Source organism: Eptatretus burgeri, chromosome 7 (genome assembly GCF_056783735.1).
Source record: "Eptatretus burgeri isolate ZD-2024b chromosome 7, Ebu_testis_v1, whole genome shotgun sequence".
Taxonomy (NCBI): domain Eukaryota; kingdom Metazoa; phylum Chordata; class Myxini; order Myxiniformes; family Myxinidae; genus Eptatretus; species Eptatretus burgeri.
Window position 1 is genome coordinate 60,619,275 of NC_140967.1, and position 26,984 is coordinate 60,646,258.

Here is a 26,984-nt window from a genome sequence, read left to right on the forward strand (position 1 = left end):
AGGTGGGTTTACTCGGTCTGTCATCGTTCCAATGTTGGCAAAATGAGTACCAGCTTACTGGAAACGGGGCATTGCATCAGCAGAACATCCACGCTCCCAGCAATGATGCAACCAGCAGCCACAAGCTACATACGAAGGAATAAAATCTGCCAATAACCGATAGTCTATTTCCCTCGTGGGCAGGTGGCTGTTCAGGGGGTTTTGTGATTGCAGAGTTTAACATTATTTGCTTTTACGTTTTGCGCTGATGTCCTATTTTTTTTGGCGACAAGTGCAGTAATGCGAGTATGAAAACATACATATTGAGCTGTGTGATCTCAAGCCATCCAGCGGGAAACCCCATGGATATAAATTCACTGGCTAGTACCTTATCAGGATACCACTAAACACAAGCTCGCATCACCTGGCAGTCATTGCCGAAGGTCGATTCTTATGTACTGTGGTAACTTGTCCATTTCCTAATGTCCTAGCTGTGTATGTAAAATTACATTGCCATCTGTCTTTCAAGGAATAATTGTTGTTTTGGCTTATATGGAAGGTCCAGCCAATGTCATGGTGGATAAAAATGCAGATTAAAGTTCACAGATCAAAGTGACACTTTTGTGGTAACTCGTCACACAGTGAATTGCCGTCTATACTCGCACCAAACCATGCATGACTTCATCCCATCGAATGCAATTATCGTTAATGCAATAAAAAGCAACTTCCCTGTGTTCTGCAATTTGGGTATTCCGAGTCCATATTATTGGCAATTTTCTTTTCTGTCAAATCTGCATTGCAAAAGCCCAAAATGTAGAAAAAGTAAAACTTGGACAGCTTTTGTGATTCTATGTAGCTTTAATATGCCCCTTCCCCTTTACCCCACCCAACACACACCAGCATGCACGCACACATCCCCAATGAATACAGCATCGTGGGTATGGAAATGTATGTTTTGAGGTTATTGTAACCTCCACGTGTACTCGATCGCCTGTTTGGCATTCCCACTTGAGCTCACAATTCATTGTGCTCGGATCAGAGCTTCAAATCATGTATACCTTGCTAATTTTGTCCATTGCCTCTAAATATCCTTGTTCTATATGTAATATATTTCTTTGCAAGCTCCTCTATAACTTAATGTGGCAGCTGCATACAGCAGATATGTGGTAAATCATACTAGACAGATGAGTGACATGTAGCTGTTTTGGGATCACGTAGACGGAGCAGCACGGAGGTGTCAAATACATAAATAAGCATTTTCAGCCATTTTATTTTTCACAGGCAAATACATTTTGGCATGCAACTCCAAGCTTGTGTTGCCTGTGTGAGACAATGACAGCAGATCCGGAATTGTTATCTTAAAGCGATCGGGAAAGAGGAGCAAATGCCACCTTTATTTTTTTTTATCCCACACCTGCATAGTCTGAGATGGAAGAAAATATTTGGAAAATCCTACATCCTTGTGATCCAGAGCAATTTTTTTTTAATTTTTCTTAATAATGATGCCATTCCCTGGATTGTGTGACACGTGGCAATAAAAAAGCGTCGCTGAGCAATCGTAGAGGCCATGTGACACCCACCTGCTTGACACCCGCAGCCGATGTTTTGTTGCATTAATTTCGGTGCTATTCAAATGTACCGCGTGCTGTGAATCCCATGTCGTGTGTTGCATACTGTCAGCCACCATGCTCATTCTGTTTTTGGCTTTTCACACGTTTTTTTTTTTTTCAGTGTGTTATTTTCACACTGTCTGTTTGTCTGTGAAGACGATATCTCAAAAAGTTGTCGACGGATTCGGATAAAACTTTGTGGACAGGTCGGGTGTATGACAAGGAAGAATTGATTCGTTTTTGGTTAATATCCTGATCCGGTTCTGGATACAATAATTAAAAAATTTTTTTAAAGTGATTCTTCACCATTGAGAGATGGGGCCAAAACGATTTATAGCATGATATCTCAAACAGTTTGGGCGGGTTATGATGTTGGATCATGTCGGGATCCAGATCCGGCCTATCAGTGGGATACAAAACGTAAACTATTTAGCTGGGCAGAGGTATGCACTTTAGGGAGTGCCATTCTCGTTATTAACCTGGTGTTGGCTTAGTGGTTGGGGTGGTGGCTTGGGATCCTTGGCTCCTGAGTTCAAGCCCATTGGCCGCTGAATTAAAAATACACCAGGAGGTTTACTCAGCCTGTCATCCTTCCGAGGTCGGCAAAATGAGCACGAGTGTACTGGAAAGGGGTACCTGCATCAGCGGCATAGCTGCATCCCAATCAATGATGCAAACAGTAGCCACAGGCTGCAGTCGAGAGAGAGACAGACAGACAGACAGACAGACAGACAGACAGACAGACAGACAGACACACCGACACCGACACCGACACCGACACCGACACCGACACCGACACCGACACCGACACCGACACCGACACCGACACCGACACCGACACCGACACCGACACCGACACCGACACCGACACCGACACCGACACCGACACCGACACCCGCGCAACGGGACACGGGGTTTTGCAATCACTTGTGTGTCTGTGTCTCTGATGGGGCCGTAACATTTTTACCATTTGAACTGTTGTCATCAAATTTTCAACAAAGCTTAATCATGAGAATGAGGAGAACGTCAGGTCAGGTATGGGAGCATGTGCTGGAGCAGTGAGCCACTGCATCCACTGTCTGCCAGTACTCCAGGGGCCTCCAACTGGCCACCGACTGAGCAGATGCCTGGTCCATCCCCATCTCCTTGAGATGCTGATCAACCTGCTGCAACCATGAGGAACGTGGTCGGCCCCTTGACTGCCTCCATTCACAAGGCTCCCTCGCTGAGAGAATTTGGTGAGCAAAGATGAGCATCAGGAAAACTAGGTACATGTCCAGACAGATGCAGCTGATGCTCATGGACTACACAGGTATCAAATCTCATCTAAGTCTCTCTCAGAAAATGCTCATTGGACACACAGACTGACCAGCGAAAGCCAAGGATTTTCCAAAGAGACCTGGTACCAAAGGAATTTAGTCTCCATCTCAGATGCTTGGCTGGAGTCCAAGTCTCACACCTGTAGAGCAAGACTGGAAGTACGAAGGACTTGAAGACTCGGACTTTTGTCCTCCTGCACAGGTACCGACAGCAGCACACCCCATGATCCAGTGAATCCATGACTCCCCAGGCCAGATCCAAACATCTATTGACCTCTGGCTCACTGCCAGCAGATACATGAACATCACTGCCAAGGTAAGTGAATCTCTCCTTGGCCTCAACATCCTCACCACAAACGAGTACAGACAAGATAGTAGCATCCAAGATGTCATTGAAAGCCTGGGTCATAGCTTTGACCCAGGAAACCTGTAATCCTAATGGCTCCAACTCCTCATTCAGTGCCTGGAGGGCCATCATAAGGATGTCCAGCATCTCCGCAAAGATGACAGCGTCATATGTGAAAACAAGGTGAGAGGAACTGACATTCCAAAATGATGCACCGCAGCTTGATCTCTCCAACATCGTCCCCAGAATCCAGTCCGTACAAGCGCTGAAAAGTGTGGGGGCCAGTACACACCCCCTGACGAACTCCAGTAACAACTGCAAATAAGTCGGCGATGGGACCACCACATTTCACAGCACTCTCAGTACTAGAGTATAGTTCAGAAATCGGATTGATCAGTTTTGGTGTCACCCCATAAAGACTCAAAATCCTCCAGGTGGCATCCCAATTCACTGAATCAAAGCTTTGCAGAGATCAACATAGGCTACGAGCAGCCTTGTTGAACTCTCACCTGCATTTGGTGAGGACCCGAAGAGCAAGGATACAGTCAATCGTTGCCCTTTTTGGTGTAAAGCCTGACAGCTCTGGGCTTTGGTGCTCAAGCAGATGGTGGTGAACCCTATCAAGAATTATCCGAGCAAAGATCTTGCCCTGCACTCTTCAGCGTCACCCTTCAGCAGTTGTTGCAGTCCTGGTGATCACCCTTCCCTTTCCAGAGAAAGACAACAAGGCCCCTCTTCCAGTCAGTTGGGATGATGCCTGTGCTCCAAACAGAGCACGGAACTGCATGCAACGACACGAGTGCAGCATTTCCACCAGCCATGAGAGGTTCAGCATGGATGCCACAGATCCCAGGAGCTTTACCCCATTTCAACTGCAGCCCGTGTTTCCACAAAAAAGGTGTTTCACAATTGATTAGAGGGTCAGCAATGGGGATAGTAACACTCGTGATGTCCAACTCAACAGCTGGTAGGTCAACCTGCTTCAGCCGCTCAAAGTAACCGGCTCAGCAGGCCTTCACTTCAGACTCCTCTGACAAGAGCTCCCCACCCTTCACTCTAACTGCAGTACACCGAGGGACTGGCTTGGAGGAGCGCAATGCACCAATTCCTCTGTAAGCAGGACGAGACTCACTTGACCACAGGTGATGCTCTACCCCTTCACAGATTTCACACATATTGGCCTCCTTGTCTGTCCTCAGCGAACATACAGTTTTATGCCTCAGCTCCTTGAACAGTTCAGCTCTCCCATTAATCCTGGCCCTGCAGCTCTGGTCAATGGTATCCAGTGTCCCTTGAGAGACAAAGTTCTTCTTCGCCTGATGGTGGGTTCCAAGACAAACACTGGCAGTACCAAGGATAGTGGTCTTGAAGGCACTCCACAACTCTTCAGGACTGCCAAAAACACCCAGACCCCCCCCCCCAATCCCCACTCAGCCTGTTCGCAAAGTCCTCAGCTACCCTCTCATCTTTAAGCTTGCTAACATCCACCCTCGGTTGTAATGGTACCATTCTCTGGGATTTGAGCTGAAACTTCAAAGTTGCTACTATTCTGTGGTCGTTATTGAGGAATGGAGCACTCCGGTAGACCCTGCAGTTCTGGAGCATCCTCCAGTGAAGATGAACGAGTACATGGTCAATCTCCTTTGCCATATCACCAGCGTTGGAATACTAATTGCAGTGATGAGGCTGTGGGTGCTGAAACCATGAACCAGCCACCCTAAGTCCACAACTTCTTGTATTCAGGGAAGTTAGTGCGATTCTGGTTCACAGTTCCAGACCCATTTGGACCAACACATGTCTCATAACCATTTCAGTGCCAGTCAATGCATTGAAATCCCCAAGACTAGAAGAGTGTCTCATCTGGGGTGCTGATCAACCACAGACTCGAGCGTGGCATAGAATGCGTCCTTCACAGCGAGATCACTCACCTCAGTCGGAGCATATACATTATACACAGACCAGGGAAATGACACCCAAGGAGTGACGAATCTTCAGTTCTATAATACGCCTGTTGACCGGAGTTGCCTCAATTATCATGGGAGTCAGCTTATTGGACTCCCTTATTGGACAGCAGCACACCCTTTGGGTTTTGACTTTTGACTACAGTAACTTATTGGGCATGGTAACCATCAGAGCGACCAGACCAGTCGTACATGTGACCACCCACCGTTATCTCACCACTATCCAGTCTCTGAACCACAGAGAGTATTGCAATACTGATGTTCAAATGCTGGAGCTCAGATCATAGCAGAGACAGGTGATCATCCTCTTAAGAAGAAAAATTAATAATTTGGTCAAAAGGTCAAAGGTGCTGTTTAGCATTCAGAAGAGGAAGTCCGAACACAAAGCGGTCGGATTTTGCATTTTCAGATGCTTTCCAGTTATTACCTCCGCCACCGAAGGTGAAGGATGTTATGTTTTCACCCCTCTCTGTCTGTTTGTTACTTGCAAAATCGAAGATTTTTCAAGTATATTGGTTGGTCGATTTTGTTTGTTTGTGTGCAGGATATCTCAAAAATTTGTTGAAGGATCCGGATGAAATTTGGTGTGCAGGTTGGGTGTGTGACAAGGAAAAACTGATTAGATTTTGGTGAAGATCTGGATCTGACTACTAAAATTTTTATAGTCATTCTTCACCATTGAGAGATAGGGCCAAAAACGATAGATAGCACGTTATCTCAAAAAGTTGTGGACGGATTCGGAAGAAACTTAGTGGACATGTTGGGTGTTGACCAGGACAAATTGGTTCGATTTTGGTGAAGTTCTGAATCCAGATCCAGATACGACAATTATTTAACTTTTAAAGTAATTCTTCACCATTGAGAGATGGGGCCAAAAACGATATATAGCATGATATTTCAAAAATGTATTGGACCCGATATGTTCTTGTGGATCAGGCATTACATGGCGGAGGCATGCACTCCACCGAGTGCCCTTATAGTTATTATTATTATTATTATTATTATTATTATTATTCTCATCTTTCATCCTCATCTGATGAAATGTAACATTAGGTGAGAGAGTCATCTGAGTGTTCTTTCGTTCTATTTGGTACCACCTCATTAATTCATTTATTTGGCAAATGATTTGCAGTCCTTTTGTCCATGCTGATATCATGCCATGGCTTTCTTGTGACTATCTTCAAATGTCTTATGGCTATGCTTCCTATTATCGCTTCATACGGTGGCATGTTCATCTGTCTGATTGCATTCAAATAGGACAGTCGGCCGCATGAACTGTGCGTTCAGCAAAGTAGAACAAATCCTTTGCAGAAAAGAATATCCAATCGGAATACTTGACTGTGACGTGAAGACTCAACACCAGAGATTTAACCAAGCTTTTTGCTTGGTGAGAACGCCGTGTTGTCAAGCACTCAAGTTAATTGTTGTCATGTCATCCTTTGGCCTTCCTGTTCTCCATAAAACTGTATGTAGTTATCTTTTGCATAATCTTAATTGCAGCAGATTCTTTACATGTCTTTGTGGTCCTTAATTCCTACAAGTGACCTTTTCTGAGGTGTATCTTTATTTTATTTATTTATTTATTTATTTGGTTGGTCTCATGGTGGCCTATTTGGCTTTATTAAACCCTTCAACCAAGGCTGAAACTGTCCATTATTTATCACCTATAGATTATTGTACCAAACCGAGTCAGCGTTTTTGCCTGGCAGTGCAGCATTCAGTCAAGCGAATAATACTTATGCAGTACTTCATTTGCAACAAAAAAAGCAGATTATAAATCTCAAGTGTTGAAATCGATCATTCACCACTTTCGAATCGATGAGTTTTGGGCTTGTGGGCTGCGGACCTGCTGATTCGTACGTGCTTTATCAATGGGGTTGTTGGGAAACAGTTTGGCACTACGCTGCATTATCGTGTTACGAAGGTAAAAATGGTCATTAAACTGTAAAATCCACCTTTTATTTAAATCCAGCAGCACAGTGTTTATTTGTAAAGAAGAAACTAACAACCCCAAAAATAGTGGCTTTAAAATCTATATCTTAAAAATAAAATAATATATATATATAACATACATCACATCAGGTTCTTTACATGTTCTGTGTTCTTTGGAGAAAATCACCTGGGTGGATGGATGTGTGAAGGGGAAGGTGAGTCATTGGCATTTGCAGGTTAAACCATTTTGGAAGCATTGTTGTCTGGCCTCCAGCAATGGATATTAACTGTCTCAAATTATTCAATGCAACCAAGAACACTTGAATCGTAAATGATAAAGGTATAAAAACAAATTAACTTTGTCACATTTTTGATTCATAAATTAACAAGAGTGAGAATTACTTTGCAATACATGTCCCCTCTCAATTGTGATGTTTCTAACTCCAAAAAGGGTATAACACTGAAAAATTGATGAAATGCCCTGAAACTCGAACTTGTTCTGTAACTTGTCATGATAAAGCCATCTACTAAGTTTCAATTGAGTGTGTTAAAAGGTATGGGGGAAAAGTCTGGAAAACCATAGGTGGGACGGACGGACAGACGGAGAGCAAACCTATCGTCGCCGCCGGTGAAACCGGTTGGGCACTAATAACTGAGTATTAACTTTGACTTGTATATTAAAAACACATAGTATTATAACTTTGTTACCTTTTTGATTCAAGACAACTTTTAACATTCACACATCTTGCCCACTTAAAGGGCTATTGACACCATCCTGCATGAATTTCGCATGAAAACGGCTCACTTATATGTGAACACAATTAATGTGAAATAATGAAATTTATAACTATCGCTGAAATATATATATATTTTTTTTATTGAGCCTGCTCTTTCCCCAATTTTTTTGCCTATCTGGGTTCATCAGCACCTCCAAGTACGAGGACCAAGGCTGCAATGTTACCTTCGCTTATATAGGTTTAGAAATGTTTTCCAAATGATGCTGCAGGTGTGAATTTATGGGCAAAGCATGAAACTCAGAAGGCCCATTCATTGTTTTTAATCATGTAACACTTTGTGATATGTTGTTGTGGAAATGGCTCCTATGGGTTAATAATGCGTAAAATAGAGTACTTATTTCCTTCAAATGAATGTCTACCATAAGCGTAAAGTAATTGTGATATTTGCTATGTGTCGCTTATATGTCTCGTTAGAAGACATCTACTCATCCCTACATCGACCCATCCATATCTGTTTCTAAAATTATCAATCCGTTTGACCCCATTTTTACTTCTCCACCCTTTGGAATCAGTCTTTTGTCTTCTTTTAAGGTTCGCGAGGCTTTGCGGCGCTATTCTCGACAGATAAAAACCGTAACAACTCAGGCAAAAATGCTGCAGTCAGAACTCTAGTACGTGAGAGTAGTACTCTCATATACTATAGTTGGTAGCAGGTCCTACTACAGTAGTCTGCAGAGAATTACTACAGGAAAGGAATGCCTGGCATTTTTTTTTTTTTGCCTGGGATGGGACCATGTCATAACACAAGCTGTAGGTGGGAGTTCACAGAGGGGTCGCTCCTCCCACCAGACCAGTCCACATCCAATGGTGAGTGAATGGGAATGGGCATAGCGTTCCATCGGTGACACACCAACCCAAGAGTATAAGGGTGGAGGCAACAACAGGAAGGATAGGAGATGCCCAGAGAGCCCAGTGGAGAAGGCTGCTCCACGACGCTGCTCACACTCTGCGGAACCCACATCCCCACCCAGTCGGCCATGCCCCTCCTCCTCCTCCCTCCTCCTCCTCCTCCTCCTCCTCCTCCTCCTCCTCCCACGAATCATGGCACACGGGACCAGGGAGCCAATCTGCTAGCTACGAACAAGTCAGTTCTGGGTCATGGCTCGCCCCTTCTCCACCAGGCCTGCCAGGTTTGCCAAAGAACTCTCTTGTCTTGTCATTAGAGTCTGGTGTACTGCAACATCTTGTGTAAAAATTTTTCCAAAAGTGTTTTTTTTTTGTTGCATGAATGTATTTTATAGGATCTCAGTAGACAGAAAAATATGTGGTATTTTTATTTTTTTAAATTTTTGGGGGGTTTCACACATACCTTTGACAAACGCTTGTTTCACCCAACACGGCCATATATGACACTAAAAAAACGTTAAAAAAAATTCATTCAGAAATTCCAATAAAATTCACGAACCAAGAACCCACGTATGTACCAAATATTTCATCAATAACATGGATATCTTTATATTTATTGAAATAAACGCAACTTTTAATGTATTTTTGTTTTTAAACAGACCGCATTTCCCATCAATTACCTATGTCTCTTCTGAACATGAAAGTACTGAATTGGAAATAACAAACATTGACAACATATCTTATGATCATCTGTTTTGACCACAGAAAAGATGTTAACGATGCAACCCACTGCCATAACAACATGACTGTGCACTAAGTAAAAGCTTTTTTAACATGAGCTGAACCTGTGTTCTTTTCATCTTTGGATGAATTATAGTAAAGGTGAAAAAACAAAAAAATACCATTGTAGTTGTACACTGATTTCACAAAACTTCCTTCATTCATTGGAATTTCATTCACCACTTATTACTTTCATATATATATATATATATATATATATATATATATATATATATATATATATATATATATATATATATATATGTATATATATATATATATATATATATATATATATATATATATATATATATATATATATATATATATTGGTTCACGAAAAAATATTTTCACGAAAAAAAATAAGTGACCACTATATTCGTTGTTGTTGTGTGTCTGTCTGTCTGTCTCGAGCATAGCTCCGTGGGTTTTGGATCCTGATAAAATTTTGGTGGGAGGTTATATCATGATTTAGTTGTGTTTTCCTGAGAATGGGCATGGTGCGCCCATTTATGGGCGGAGCCACGCCCAAAAAAGTGTTTTTAGGGGGTAGCCGATTTCAATTTGCATCTTCTCCTAGGGGGTTTGTCGAATCTTACAGGGGTTTCGGTATTTGGTTAGCCCAATGGCACCTGCATAGCCCCACGGAGCTCGATTTTTTTTTATTTTTTTTATTTTTTTTTCATTTTCGTCCCAAGGTCACGAACTTAGAACATTGCGAATTTTGACGTAAAAATCATACGACCGCCCAAACTTTGAGAGCTAGGATGACATTTTCTATGCATAATCTTGAGGTCATTCCCCACCTAAAGTCTTGAAAGAATTTTGCTCTATCTCGAACACCTTGCCCGTGGCGCCCCCTTTAAGTTTGTTTTTACACTGATTTTATCAAAGTATGGATAATCCAATGAGTGCGAAATGCTATATAGCCTATATGACGTTATATTGTTCCTGGAATGTTCCAGAGGAAGTTTTGCACCAAAGGTCATAATCCTTGACCTTTGACCTTTAAAGGTCAAATTTTCAAAGTTGTGGGAATCGAACCGGGTTTTCGACCTTCTTCGACGAACTAACTCCAATAAGCTATAACACGTATCCTGTTTCCTTATTTTAATGTCCACAACATTGTTTTGTTACCTTTAAAGGTTATGCAAAGGTCAAATTTTAAAAGTTTGAATGAAACAGGGTTTTCGACACTTTGGGTTTTCAGATTTTCAGGAGGGAAACCACGGGGTAACATCCCTGGGTCAGATTGCGGGAGAGTGTGTCAGAGTGGTGCTGAGGTGTCATCCACCAGACGGCGGTCTCCTTGGGTTAACCTGAGGCGCTCCCTTCGGGTGGGTGCCTGGGATGTCCTATCCCTAAGAGAGGATGATCACCTGTCTCTGTTATCATGTGAGCTCAAGCGTTTGGACATCAGGATTGCAGCACTCTCTGAGGTTTGGAGACCGGACTGCGGCGAGATAATGGTGGGTGGTTACACCTCCTATTAGTCTGGTCGCTCTGATGGTTACCATATCCAAGGAGTTGCTGCAGCTGTGTCCAATAAGCTGACCCCAATGATAATTGAGGTAACACCGGTCAACGAGCGTATTATGAGATTAAGGATTCGTCACTCCTTAGGTGTCATTTCCCTGGTCTCTGTTTATACTCCGAATGAGGCGAGTGATCTCACCGTGAAGGATGCATTCTACGCCACGCTCGAGTCTGTGGTTGATCAGTGCCCCAGACGAGATACACTTCTAGTCCTGGGGGATTTCAATGCATCGACTGGAACTGATAGGGATGGTTATGAGGTGTGTGTTGGTCCCCATGGGTCAGGAACTCTGAACCAGAATAGCACTAAATTCCTTGACTTTGCAAGAAGTCATGGACTTAGGGTGGCTGGTTCATGGTTTCAGTGCCCACAAGCTCATCGCTGGACTTGGTATTCCAACGCTGGCGGTGTGTCAAAGGAGATAGACCATGTCCTCATTGACGGTCGTTGGGGAATGATCCAGAACTGCAGGGTCTACCGGAGTGCTCAGTTCCTCAATACTGACCACAGGCTTGTTGTAGCAACTCTAAAGCTGCACCTTAAATCCTGGAGAATGGTACCATCCCAGCCTAGGCTGGATGTTGGCAAGCTCAGGGATGAGAGAGTCGCTGAGGAGTTTGCAAACAGGCTGAGTGGACACTTGGGGGGTCTGGGTGCTTTGGGGGGTCCTGAAGAGTTGTGGAGTGCCTTCAAGACCACCGTCCTTGATGTTGCCGGTGGATGTCGTGGAACTCACCGCAGGGCAAAGAAGAATTTTGTCTCTCAAGGGACACTGGATACCATTGACCAGAGTCGCAGGGCCAGTCTGAATGGCAGAGCTGAGCTGTTCAGGGAGCTGAGGTGTAAAACTGTACGTGCACTGAGGGTGGACAAGGAGGCCTATGTGCGAGGAATCTGTGAGGGGGTAGAGCATCACCTGTCAACAGGTGATTCTCGTCCCACTTACAGGGGAATTCGCGCATTGCGTTCATCCAAGCCCATCCCTCGGAGCACTGCAGTCAGAGCAGAGAGTGGTAGGCTCTTGACAGAGGTGTCTGAAGTGAAGGCCCGCTGGGACGGTTACTTTGAGCGGTTGTACCAGGCTGATCCCCCAGCTGTCGAGTTGGACATCAAGGGTGTTACAATCTCTGTTGCTGACCCTCGAATCAACTGTGGTCCACCTTCGCTTGTGGAAACACAGGCTGTGGTGAACCGGTTGAAACGGGGCAAAGCTCCAGGGATCTGTGGCATCCATGCTGAACTTCTCAAGGCTGGTGGAAATGCTGCACTCGTGTCGTTGCATGCAGTTTTGTGCTCTGTCTGGAACACAGGCATCATCCCAACTGATTGGAAGAGGGGCCTTGTTGTTCCTCTCTGGAAAGGGAAGGATGATTGCCAAGACTACAACAACTACCGAGGGGTGACGCTGCTCTCAGTGCCGGGCAAGGTCTTTGCTCGGATAATTCTTGATAGGGTTCGCCACCATCTGCTTGAGCACCAGCGTCCAGAGCAGTCAGGCTTTCCACCAAAGAGGTCAACGATTGACCGTATCCTTGCTCTTCGTGTCCTCACCGAACGCAGGCGAGAGTTTCGGCAGGGGCTGCTTGCAGCCTATTTTGATCTCTGTAAAGTGTTCGATTCAGTGAATCGGGATGTCCTCTGGAGGATTCTTTGTCTTCGTGGGGTGCCACCAAAACTGATCGATCTGATGTCTGAACTCTACTCTGGTACTGAGAGTGCTGTGAAGTGTGCTGGTACCATCTCTGACTTATTTCCAGTTGTTACTGGAGTTCGTCAGGGGTGTGTACTGGCCCCCACACTTTTCAGCACTTGTATGGGCTGGATTTTAGGGAGGATGTCAGAGAGATCAAGCTGCGGTGCATCGTTTGGGAATGTCAAGATCTCGGACCTTGATTTTGCAGATGATGCAGTCATCTTTGCGGAGACTTTAGATATCCTTTTGGGGGCCCTCGAGGTGCTGAATGAGGAGTCGGAGCCACTGGGATTACGGGTTTCTTGGGTCAAAACTAAGATCCAGGCTTTCGGTGACATCTTGGATGCTGCTGTCCTGTCTGTGTCTGTTTGTGGTGAGGATGTTGAGGTCGTGGAGAGATTCACTTACCTTGGCAGTGATATTCATGTCTCTGCTGGCTGTGAGTCAGAGGTCAATAGACATCTGGGTCGTGCCTGGGGAGGGGAGTCATGGATTCACTGGATCATGGGGTGTGTCGCTGCCGATACCTGTGCGGGAGGACGAAAGTCTGAGTCTTCAGGTCCTTGGTACTTCCAGTCTTGCTCTATGGATGCGAGACTTGGACTCTGACCAAGGATCTGAGACGGAGACTTAATTCCTTTGGTACCAGGTCTCTTCGGAGAATCCTTGGCTATCACTGGTCATATTTTTTGTCCAACGAGCGGTTGCTGAGAGAGACTCTGATGACATTTGTTACCTGCATAGTCCGTGAGCGTCAGTTGCGGCTGTATGGACATGTGGCTCGTTTTCATGACGCTGATCCTGCTCACCAGATTCTCTCAGCGAGGGAGTCTCATGAGTGGAGGAGGCCAGTGGGCCGACCACGTGCCTTGTTGTTGCAGCAGGTTGACCATCATCTCAAGGAGATGGGGATGGGCCTGGCATATGCCTGGGGGGTGGCCAGACGGAGGCCCCTGGAGTACCGGCAGAAAGTGGACACAGTGACGCGCTGTTCTGGCACATGCTCCCATACCTGACCTGACCTGACATTTTGCAGCTAATAACCTGTCACTCGTACCACATCATGTTGATCATTTTTATAACTTGGTCAAAAATTATCACATTGTCTCATCCTTGACTTCTGAAACAATCTACATCGTCAAATACCGCTCGTGAACCATCGTCATCTTCAGCCTTGTATATTCTACTTCTGTTTGCTTTAATCGGTCGTTTCGTGGTTGACCCTGCTTACTTTCACAGATCGTCTTTGTGCTGACCCTGTAATCCTCCATATTGCCACAATCCACACACTTGCCAACGTCTGTGCATGACAATCCATTCTTGTGACACGAGTAGTTGGCCTTACCTCTGCAGGAATCCATACATCCACATTTGACAAGCTGAAGAACAGCAAGAGGAGCTGGCTTATCAAGACATCTCACAGGCGTCAGATGGCCATCGGCATTCTGTTCCCTTCCATTGCCCTCGGGGAGGGGAAGCTCTGGTCTCGTTTCTTTGTATGACTTGTCTCGTATTGATATGAAGTTGGCTCTGTATATGTGTCTTGAGAGTGTTGAGTGTTGGTGGTGGTTTTTCTCCTTCCAAGCTTTTGGTCTTGAAAAGCTTCCATCGTAGCTCCAAGACAGTCACACAGGAACTCTTGCTCAAATAGACATTGCACACAAACCTCTCAATGTGGTCGATGTCAGTTTCTTATTGACTATCAAAACATCCAAATCTCTGGAATGTTCTTGTGATATCGTTTTCAGGTGTAAGTTCCAGAAACTTCAATATCCAAGTCTTTTTTGGTGCCTTTACTATAATTCACGGACCGTTGTTTGTGGGTTTGTTTGTCGGACTACTGCTTCTCCAGTTTTGGTCCAATTGCATACATACATACTACAGAGGATCAGCATAACCCCAATTGATGTGTAGGGTTGTTTTTATCTTTGCCGGTGGTCTGGGGGAGGGAGGGGGGATGCAAATTCTCTATGTAAATGTGTATCATGTTGCGCCACCTCTAGGTGCTGGAGGGTATGACAAGTTTCCTCCATTTACAGTCCAGTATTCCTGTCCCCACGTTTTCCAGTGCAGAGGTGTTTTGAATTATAATCAGTGGGTGTGTTTTTGGTTCATGCATGTAACTCAGGTTATTTATTTTTCCTATACGGAGCCGTCACTTGCCTCTACACCGCCGAAATAAAGGTATGCGTCAGAAGAACGTGTTGCATGTTTGGAACAAGACTGCCTGAAGTACAAGACTCTGCTCGTACTGAAGAATTTTCCACCCCAATCTGCATCTGTGAGGTTATGGAGTCTGACCAATGTCTTTGACTTCTCAGCTGCAATTGCAGCACACCTCTCCATGACATCAATAGTTCGGAAGAACCTACCTCGGCCAGTCCGTGGATTTTATTGGCCTGGTACATGTATTGTGCAAGTTGCTACAAGATCCATCAGCAGTCAGAACATGTCTTCGTCTGGAGACCACACAAAGGTATCTCAAATAGAAGTGCTTTGTGCTGTGACGTTAATTACATGAAGCGGAATTTCAGTAACAGCCTTCTCGTGACTGTGAGTCGATAGGTTCTTGTCGATGATGTCTTTGTTTTTGTATGTTGATGTTCCATAAACAGCAAGTCTGCTCAATCATGGCAATCTGTCCTGCTGATTCTGTCCTGCTGCAGCAATCTGTCCCCCAGATATTCCATCAGTTTGGACAGCCTGATATTCTGTTGTGTCCAAAGCTATACCGTTCTCTCTCGCAGGTTATAGTGGTGGTGGTATGCCATTTCTAACAAGTAGTCAGTCGGACCCTATGTCAACTCTGGTGTTCACAGTGGAACAAAAAGTGAAAATCGTGATTTTGGGGTTTAAGACAAAATCCTACGTGCAGGTGTGCTAACGATACTGCCAATATTACAATGTTCACACCCGTAATGGACCTTCCAATGGGAGCAATCAGTGGTTTGTGTAGCACTTCCAAGCACATGGGAGCATGAAAAATCAAAATAAAGACAACGGTGGCCGTCCACCAAGTGTTACCAAGGACCGAGGGAACATTGATCTTGTGAGAGATTCTGTTATCGAAAGTCCTAAGAAATCCCACAGTCGGCGTTCCTGAGAACTGGCGATCTCAGCCTCATCTGTGTGGTGCATTCTCATTTCTGAACTGGAGCTCTACCCCTGCATCATATTTGTAAGGCATAAACTCACTGAATGACGTGGCAAGCTGAATAACAATGTGTGATTGGCTCAGTGACCGAATGGCAAGGATCTGGAGAATTTCAGAGTCAGGATCAAAGCCTGCTTGAACAGAGACGGAGCAGAAAATGTCAATTACAAGCACTCTAATGAGTGATTTGAAAATGGCATGGTGTATGCCTTCCATCAATGTATCACTGAACTTGTTACCTTTTGTAATGTTTCTACAATAAAACGTTCAAATGTTCCACCTTTTTTGAAACACCCTGTACATGGGACAATAATAGCTTCAATAGGCACATTCCGTATGCTCATTGTGTTTGGTACGATGAACTTAACTGGCAGTGTAGTACCTGTCCTCTTGGCCTGGGTTTTTGCCTTCAATGACCCAATGGTGTTCCTATCGAATATGATTTGACCTTTTGAGTATGATTTCATCATTACGTCGATTCACTTTATGATGAATGCATCACATATTTTTATCCATTTGCGGCATTTTTTTCATGGTTTGTATGACAGCTTGTCCATCTATAATGATGACTTTATCTCGGTCGAATCTGAAGTCGATTGAATTAGTATCATCGTTCTCATTGTTGTGGCTACCAGGACTGTGCATGCCACCGCTGTCCTGAATTGAGCTCTCGTGGTTCTGCTACGTTCTCTGTAATCGTGTCCAATTCCAATTATGCCTCAGGACTGTCTGCTTGACTCGGCATCCTGTGGTCAATTGGGGCTTCATGATCACATATGGTTGTGGTTATTGATCACTACTGAATGCGGGTGGTGAATATTTCTCTATTTCCTTCATGACGGAGCTTTTGTCATTTGAGATCAGCAGTGTTCCATTTGTGGCAAAGAGCGACCTTGGTATGACTGCCATCTCGTAGTTCCCAATGGTTTCACCTCGTTTGCCAATCAATTGTGGACGTGAATGTTGAATAACCAAAAAGCTAGCGAGTAACTGATGATCTTCGCGAAGTTTGACAATCTTGTTTCCAATAGGAAAGCTGGTCTTCTTTAGACATGTGTTGTGTGTCCTCAGCTTCATTTTTTTCCCCAATTTATCGCAAAGAGACATGAGAGAGGCATTCATCAGTCTGTCTTCAACCAACTTCTCTTACTCTGCTTATCCTTTCTTATCTCTATTCAAAATATCACCTTTGTTGTCTTCGGGTATGTCCATCATCGATGCAAGATTTACCAGTTGCATCTCACTGACGAATGGATTTCCTTCACAATGCTCCGGAAGACCACACTTGATTTTTTTTTTCAGCATTGCTAGCAGAACGTTGAGCTCTCATTTCTGAAATTTGGTAATGTTATTTTGGGCATGTATCAGTTGCAGACAAGTACTGATATTGAAAATCACTGATGATATGGGCCAACTCAGGCTGTGAGTAGAAAATGATTTAGGGCAGGTTCGTTTTGCGTGATTCCTGTAATTCATCCCGCTACTTTCTCCTCCGATTTGTTGTTCTCGTGCTTGGTCCACAAAGAGGTTAGTGAACGGTATTCCAGTCTTCATGACAGAAATCGAAATCTGAGAGCTTTCCATGTTTCTGGCATCTTTGTCTTCAGCTGATTCATTTGAGCGAGGTTCAGTGGAAGCAGTCGTGCATAATTGTAAAGATCATGGGCAAAGTAGTATTTGATTTGATTGCTGAGTGCCACCAAATATTCTTGCCGGTCACCTTGCTTGCATGCACAGATGAGGTACAGCAGGCATTCGACTTGTTGCAAGTAATTTATGAGGAATTGGCCTACTTCTGACACCACAGCTGTCATTCATCTCGTTCTTGACCTTCTCTGTATAGTATTATATGGGTGACCCTCGGATAATGCGTGTTTTGATAACAGGTTTTTGCTACAGCACAGATTTAACTCTACACCACCAACAACAACAACCGTGCTACGTCATCCTGTGCGAGTCGTTCACTCACAGCGGCCGAAACTATGGCTGCAAAGCGTGTAACAAGTGGCATTGGAGATAATGATCACGTGAAGAAGAAGTCGATAAAGTCTCATTCATTGGTGGTGAAATGATACGTTTGAGATCGGTTTGATAGAGGTGAGTGCAGCATTGATATATTCAAACAGAGATGGGACTTCTTGATTCTACAGTGAGAACCATTCGTGACAATCATGATAATATCCGTAAGAGTGTTCATCCAACAACGAATCTCAGTGTTACCAGAACTGCAAGATCTCGGCCTGATGCTATTGAAAAAATGGAGAAGTTGCTGACCATGTGGATAGAGCATCAGAACCAACAAATCATGCCCTTGTCTGGAATGGTTATTCAAGAAAAGGCGAGGAGTTATTGTATGGTGATCTAACCAAAGATACCAGTGATCCAGTGCCTTTTGCTGTTAGGCATGGGTGGTTCGAGCGCTTCAAGAGTTGCCATGCATTTCACAATCTTAAGTTGACTGGGGAAGCTGCTGCTGCAGATCATGCGACTGCTGAAAAATTTCCACCTGTCTTCAAATCGGTGATAGAGGATGGAGGTTACACACCAAGCCAGGTGTTTAACCTCGATGAAACTGGACTCTATTGGAAATGTATGCCCAGCTGCACTTTCATCTCCATAAACTCTGGCCTGAGGCAGTGATTGAGTACTGAGGTTTCACGGAAGCTGAAGGTCAGCGAAGCAAGGAAACAGATTGTGGATATGGCCCTACAAGTGGGATTTGAAGAGGTCGACAAAGATGATGTTGAGGATTTGCTTCTCTCACACGGGGAGGAGCTGAGCAATGACGATCTTCTGGCTCTGGAGGAGGAGCACATCAGAGAGGAGACAGAATCAAGTCCTGAGGAGATCGTGCCTGTTAAAAGCCTCACGACGAAGGTCATAGCTCAAGGTTTCAAATTGGTCGATGAAGCCATGGCCATCTTTGATGAACATGATCCTAACTGCATTAGAAGTTCCAGGGTCTGGAGGGAGATTGAGAATGTTCTGAAATATGACAAAGAGGTCAACAAACAGGAAATGAAGGCTGTCATTCATGTCTCCATTATAAAGGTCAGCCTCCCAAGTGAATCGGCCTCCATTTAATCTTCTGAGCTTTTATCCTCAACTGGACAGCCTGCGACACCTGAATAAGCCTGCCACAAGCAATATGCACTGTATCCAACCCCAATCACAACACTTTTTAAAAAGTAACTTATTATAATGTTTTTAATTGTTATGTTTTGTTTTTGCATTGTTTACTGCTTTTTTTTTGAGGTTTTTATGTCGGTCTTAAACCTTAAAAGTTTGAAATCTTCCCCTTTTGGAACATAACTCAGATTGTTACATGTTAAATATTGCCCCTATAACATGTTTTCGGATAACACGGAGTTTCGTGGAAACGCTTGCCCCGCATTATACGAGGGTCTTCTGGATGTACATACAGTGGGGAGAACAAGTATTTGATACACTGCCAATTTTGCAGGTTTCCCCACTTACAAAGCACGTCGAGGTCTGTAATTTTTATCATAGATACACTTCAACTGTGAAAGATGGAATCCAAAACAAAAATCCTGAAAATCACATCGTATGATTTTTCAATAATTAATTTGCATGAAATAAGTATTTGATCACCCACCAACCAGTAAGAATTCCGGCTCTCACAGACCTGTTAGTTTTGTCTTTAAGAAGCCCTCCCATTCTCCACTCATTACCTGCATTAACTGCACCTGTTTTTTTTTTTTTTTTTTTTTTTTTTTTTTTTTTTTTATACCTTGGTCGAGGCTCGTATGAGAGCTAACACACAACTCACAGCAAGGAGGCATGAGACAAGAGGGGCGGGAGTGGAAGGGACAAAACATTGGGGAACAGACACAGGTGAACTGTGGAAGGGAGAGGGATGGGGATGGGACGGGGAACATGGCGAGGGGAAGATGGACATTAAAGGGACTTTCAGGAAGGAAAGCAGGAGAATTGAAGGAAGTGGGCTTGGGTGGATTATCGGGGGTAGAAAAGATCGAGGATTTGGATGGGGGAAGATAAGAGGTGGTGGTGAACAGCTGTTTTGAAAGCCTGAAGGGAAGAATGGGAAAGAATAGAGTGAGGAAGTTTATTCCAAAGGCGGGAAAAAAGAGGAATGAAAGAGTGAAGATGAGCAGTGATTCGTGATTTTGGTAGTTTTACCAGAAGGGGGTTGTTGGACCTTGAGCGCCCTGTGGAAATGTGGTTGGGACAAATCGCAGAGAGAGCAGGGGGGGCAAGGCTGGAGAGGAGCTCGGTAGAAGACAGAAAGACCACCGACCAACCTGCGGTGATTAAGTGAGAGGCCCAAAGACTCAGCTTCATTGCGGGAGATGCCAATGATCTTAAAGCCCTGGTTTCGACAGCGTGAAGTCGAGAAAGGTGGGAGGCAGGAGCACCAGCCCAGAGGGGAGAGCAGTACTCCATCAGGCTACGGACAAAAGCTTTGTAAGTGGTCAGGAGCTCAAGAGGGCCGAGGAAGGACTTTGCACGACGGAGGATTCCAGTCGGCGACTGGCTTTTGAGGCAAGGTTGGAAATGTGACTTTCCCAGGAAAGGTCATGGCAGATAGTGAGACCCAGAAGCTTGAAAGAAAAGACTTCTTCCAGAGGATTGTTGAGAAAGTGGATGGGGGGGTTTTGTAAACGGTCCTTTCGAAGAGACATAGTGAGAGTGTGAGATTTGTCCGATTGAAAGACATGTTCCACGTGTTGGACCAGTTTGTGATTTTATCCAGATCTGCAGTGAGCGAAGAAGCTGCTGCTTGCCGGTCTGAGGGATGACAGATGGTACGGCAGAGGGTTGAGTCATCGGCAAAGAGAAATAGAGGATTTTCCAGAGAGTCCGAGAGATCATTGATGAAAACCAGAAAAAGAACAGGGCCCAGAACGCTACCTTGAGGAACTCCAGCCTGCACAGGAAGAGGGGATGAAAGAACTCCATTTAGGGCCACACGTTGACTGCGACAGGAGAGGAAGGCAGGCAGCCATGAGTGGAGATGGCCTTGAATACCATGGGAAGAGAGTTTGGTGAGTAGGGCAGGGTGCCAGACTGTGTCAAAAGCACGTGATATGTCCAGGGATACGGCCCGGATTTCCTGTCTGGCATTGAGGACCTCCATCCATTGATGGGAGAGCAGTAGCAGCATATCTAGGGTAGAGTGACCTGGTCTGAAACCAAATTGATGATTGGAAATCAAGCCATTGGAGAAGAGGAAGGATTTCATGTCTGAAGCGATGATGGATTCCATAACCTTGCTGATGATTGGGAGAAGGCTGATTGGTCTATAGTTACAGGGATCTGTTTTTGCACCTTTTATGCAGGGCAGTGATGTTAGCAGATTTCCAAGCAGATGGCAGATGACCTTGGGAAAATGAGAGGGTGAATAGAACAGAGAGAGGGTGAGCAAGAGCAGAAGAGCAGGCTTTGAGGACACGTGGGCTGATGCCGTCTGGACCGGGTTGCAGAATCTGACTAGAGGTTTGAAAGCAAGCTCTCCACCTTGTCAGGAGAAAAGGATACAGAGTCCAGGGACAGTTGGGTGCGACTGGGTAAAGTGGGTAGAGATAGTGATGGGTTTGGGACACAAGATTTAGCTGCAAACACCGAGTTTAGACATTCAGCTTTATCACGTGTGGAATCAGCAGTACGGCCATTTAAGGTTAGGGAGGGGATGGAGGGCGAAACATACACCAGAAACAGATTTGATTAAACGCCACCAGGATTTTGAGGAGGAGAGAGGTTTGAGAGTTCAGACTTGAGATGAGAAAGATGTTGTTTTCTGGCTCTCCTGAGGGTAGCTACACACTTGTTCCGAGCTTTGTGGAAAGAACTGAGATTGCTCCTCAGTTGGGTTTGCTTTCCATGAGGCAAAGGCAAGTTGTTTCAGGACAACTGCCTCGCCACAAGCTTCAGTAAACCAAGGGCGGGAGGAAGGGTAAGACAACTGAACACGAGAGGGGATAAATCTGTGCATGAGGGAGAGCAAGTTTCTTTGAAAGAATTCCCAGGATGAGTTGATGTTTGAGAAAGTAGTGATAGGAGACCAGTCTGTAAGTTTGATGGCTGCTCGGAGACCCTGCCAGTCGGCTTGAGTGAAATGCCAGACTCGACGGCGGTGAGGTGGTTCTCTGATAACAGCCAGAGAGATGTCCACTTTAATAAGGACGTGGTCAGAAGAACCAATTGGAGCGGAGGAAGAGCAGCAGATATTGTCAGGGAAATTTGTCAAAAATTTTTGAACTTGTTATCTGCATAAAAGACAGCTGTCCACACTCAATCAATCAGACTCCAACCTCTCCACAATTGGCAAGACCAGAGAGCTGTCTTAGGACATCAGGGACAAAATTGTAGACTTGCACAAGGCTGGGATGGGCTACAGGACAATAGGCAAGCAGCTTAGTGAGAAGGCAACAACTGTTGGCGCAATTATTAGAAGATGGAAGAAGTTCAAGATAACAGTCAATCTCCCTCGGTCTGGGGCTCCATGAAAGATCTCACCTCGTGGAGCCTCAATGATCATGAGAAAGGTGAGGGATCAGCCCAGAACTACACGGCAGGACCTGGTCAATGACTTGAAGAGAGCTGGGACCACAGTATCAAAGAAAACCATAAGTAACACACTATGCCGTCATGGATTAAAATCCTGCAGCGCACGCAAGGTCCCTCTGCTCAAGCCGCACATGTCCAGGCCCGTCTGAAGTTTGCCAATGACCATCTGGATGATCCAGAGGAGGAATGGGAGAAGGTCATGTGGTCTGATGAGACCAAAACAGAGCTTTTTGGTTTAAACTCCACTCGCCGTGTTTGGAGGAAGAAGAAGGATGAGTACAACCCCAAGAACACCATCCCAACCGTGAAGCATGGAGGTGGAAACATCATTCTTTGGGGATGCTTTTCTGCAAAGGGGACAGGACGACTGCACCGTATTGAGGGGAGGATGGATGGGGCCATGTATCGTGAGATCTTGGCCAACAACGTCCTTCCCTCAACAAGAGCATTGAAGATGGGGCATGGCTGGGGCTTCCAGCATGACAACGACCCGAAACACACAGCCATGGCAACGAAGGAGTGGCTCCGTAAGAAGCATCTCAAGGTCCTGGAGTGGCCGAGCCAGTCTCCAGACCTGAACCCAATAGAAAATCTTTGGAGGGAGCTGAAAGTCTGTGTTGCCCAGCGACAGCCCCGAAACCTGAAGGATCTGGAGAAGATCTGTATGGAGGAGTGGGCCAAAATCCCTGCTGCAGTCTGTGCAAACCTGGTTTAGAACTACAGGAAACGTTTGATCTCTGTAATTGCAAACAAAGGTTTCTGTAACAAATATTAAGTTCTGTTTTTCTGATGTATCAAATACTTATTTCATGCAATAAAATGCAAATGAATTATTTAAAAATCATACAATGTGATTTTCAGGATTTTTGTTTTCGATTCTGTCTTTCACAGTTGAAGTACCTATGATAAAAATTACAGACCTCTACGTGCTTTGTAAGTGGGAAAACCTGCAAAATCGGCAGTGTATCAAATACTTGTTCTCCCCACTGTATATCATCGAACACATCTACACACTTTTTGTTTCGTTTGTGCAGAACTTGTCACAGCTTCTTGCATTGGTATGCAATGGGAAGAAGTTGTTCAAACTTCAACTTGTAGCATGCCAACGCATTCACAATATGACACTCCACACCTCATCTGAAAGCCTTTCCACCTAATATCTTTTTTTTCTTCTTCTTTTTCTATGCACTGTCGAGGCTCGTATGAGACTAAACACACAGAACGTACAACAAGGGGAGTAGGAGACAAGAGGGGGAGGGATGGGGAGGGAGAGGGAAGGAAAAAACAGTGTGGGACAGAGACATTAGGAGATCTGTGGAATGGAGAGGGATGGGCCGGGGTACACAGGGTAAACAAGATGGACACTATAGGGACTTTCAGGAAGGAAAGCAAGGAATTTGAAGGAGGTGGCTTTGGGGTGGATTAGTGGGGGTAGAAAAGTTTGGTTTTGGATGGGGGAAGATAAGAGATGGTGGTGAACAGCTGTTTTGAAGACCTGGAGGGAAAAGTGGGATTGAAGAGAGTGTGGGAGTTTGTTCCAAAGGCAGGAAAACAGAGGAAGGAAAGAGTGAGGTGAGCAGTGATTCTTGATTTTGGTAGTTTTACCAGAAGGGGGTTGCTGGCGTACCTTGAGCTCGGTGCTCTATACTATGCCCATGATGGGGGTCAGTGTTCATCAATCAACAATATCCCATTCCCTTCAAAAAGCTGGATTCTCTGGACCGATGGCAAGAAAGAAACCATTACTGAAAAAGTCGAATGTAAAAGCTTGTATGGAGTTTGTGAAAAAGCATCTTAATGATATTGCAGGCATGTGGAGAAAAGTTTTGTGGTCAGGAGAGACAAAAATTGAACTTTTTCGTCTAAATTCAAAGCATAACATCTGGCGCAAGCCCAACACTGCACATCACCCAGTCAAAACCATCCCTCCTGTCAAGCATGGTGGTGGCATCATCATGTTAAGGGCCTGCTTTTCATCAGCAGGGACTGGCAAGCTTGTCAGGATAAAAGGGACAATGGATGGTGCAAAGTACAGGAGAATCCTTGATGAGATCCTGCTTGAGTCAACCATGAATCTGAAACTGGGTAGGAGATTCACATTCCAGCAGGACAATGATCTGAAAGCCAAAGGTAAAGACACACTGGAGTGCCTGAATATGAAGAAAATGAATGTTCTTGAGTGGCCCAGTCAAAGTCCTGACTTGAACCCAATTGAACATTTATGACGAGACTTGAAAATTGCAGTCCATCGACGATCCCCATCAAACTTGGCAGAACTAGAGCAATTTTCACGTGAAGAATGGACAAAGATTTCACCATCTCACCTACCCAAAAATATAAACCTACCCAAAACTGGAAGAGATTGACCCAAAAAGACTCGTAGCAGTTATTGCTGCAAAAGGTGCTTCCACCAAGTACTGACCTACAGGGCTAAATCCTTTTACAACCAGTGAATTTTGATTTGAACGTGTTATTTTTTCCAGGTATTCCTGACATGTAACCACCTTCAACTATAACAGTGTTTACTTTGATCTCTCCTGTTCTAAATTTAAAAGTTTATTTGAAAAATGGTTTCTACATAATTCGAAATTCATCAAAATGTGGCATTATTGGTAAGGGGTGAATACTTTTGCAGGCCACTGTAGATTAAAAACGTCATGAATCTGTAGGTGTAAGAAGCCTTCAAACCTATTGGCTGGAGAGCTCGCTTGACTCCGTCCACAATGGTTAGGATGAAAATCCAGCATCTGCCATGTTGTTTTTCTGGTCAATCTAAGACGCCTTCGGAAGTCATATTCACAATTTGAATGATCCAAGTATATAAGACGATGTATTATATATGCACATAAGCAGTATGCATGGTTTTGCTTCATGTCTGTTAGCCAGATTTCTCTTTTTTCGGAATGATCGTCGATCGAGCCAGCGGTTTGGGAAATACATCGGCCAAATTAATGGATGGGCAATTTGTATAATAAATTAAGATTTTTTGCATGTAATTAGCCAGAGTTGTCAAGGTTGAGCAGTGTGAAAATATCGAAGTGTCACCATAAATAAACTGCTTACTGCACCGGTGTGTTCCATTACCAAGCAACTTGTAGAGTGCTCGCCAAGTTGCTTAAGCACTCAAGCAAGCACTCCATTCAAAACCGTTGATAAGGAACGGCTGGCTTGGCAAGCTAGCTGGCTGCTTAGCAACTGAGCTTTGTGACGTAAGTAACTGAATGGAGTTCTTGCTTGGGTGCTTAAGCCACTTGGCGAGCGCTTAACAAGAAAGTTGGTACAACATACCCATACCCCCCCCCCATCCGGCCCACTGATGAATTGCAATCTATCCGAGCTGTACAACCACGTCGTGGTTGTACAGCTTTGATAGATTGCAATTCGTCAGTGTGCTGGGGGTATAGGTATCGTGCACATAAACTGGAGGCATGTTTTTGCTTCATGTACAGCCTGGTTATTTGTATTTAGCGATTGAGGCAGCAGACTGTTTCCAATTTACACCATCCAAATAAAAAGATGACTGATTTGTATAATAAATGAAGGTTTTTGTACATGATGTCAACGAACGACTACTGCAGGCAACGATTGCAGGATCACACAAAACGGTGATCATATCCACCATTACCACTCAGCTCACTGACGAGTCCTTTCAATTTGTCATTCAACAAAACCAAAAACGTTGTATATTAGAGAGGTACTTTGCCATAAAAATCTGACATTTTTTTTAGCTCGCCTGTTTGAAGAACAGAGAGCTACAGCGATACCCCCGGCGTGAGCGTCAGCGTGAGCGTGAAAATGTTAAAGTTTTTGGTGCAAGTTATTTTTTCCTTCCTAATGTTTTTATCGACCACACTATTTTTTATACACCCGATATATACAGTATATATATATATATATATATATATATATATATATATATATATATATATATATATATATATCGTGGCGTATTATGTGATACCGGTCGTCCGTCCGTCCGTCCGTCCGTCCGTCCCTGTCCGCACTCTAACTCCCAAAGTTTTCCACTTTCACGTTTCATATTTGGTACATAGGTACAGACTGTGGAGACGGTGTGTCGTGACATATGTTCGTCATATAAAGTGGTTGCCATGGCAACCAGTATGCTGTTTTCCATGTAGTAGCACAATTCTCTATATACCTTCTTGTTCGGGTGGATATTGTGCTCACCTGCGCTCTTGTTACTTATTGCAATATACAAATACATATATTGCTTTAAAATTATTTGGATCAGACTTCACTGCAATGCTTTATAAAAAATATGAATTATTAGACTCGTCTTTTAAAAACGATAAATGTATAAACAGGCGAGCATTGGGTGGCTTTGACACCAACTCTGGTTTAGCAAGCAATGCTTCAAGGGGCAGTTTATTTAAAACCCAAAAACATGGGTGGACGGTGAATCCTAAATAAATGGATGGGCAATTTGCAGGCCACTTGAAGGTGCAGTCTCGGTCGACCCA

The 26,984-nt window shown here is 44.3% G+C and overlaps 1 protein-coding gene across 2 annotated transcripts in view; it reads left to right on the plus strand.

The window, feature by feature from the left end:
* Positions 1–26,984, plus strand: part of ITFG1 (integrin alpha FG-GAP repeat containing 1) — a 207,443-nt gene that overhangs the window by 108,600 nt on the left and 71,859 nt on the right. The gene's annotated exons all lie outside the window — the stretch shown is intronic.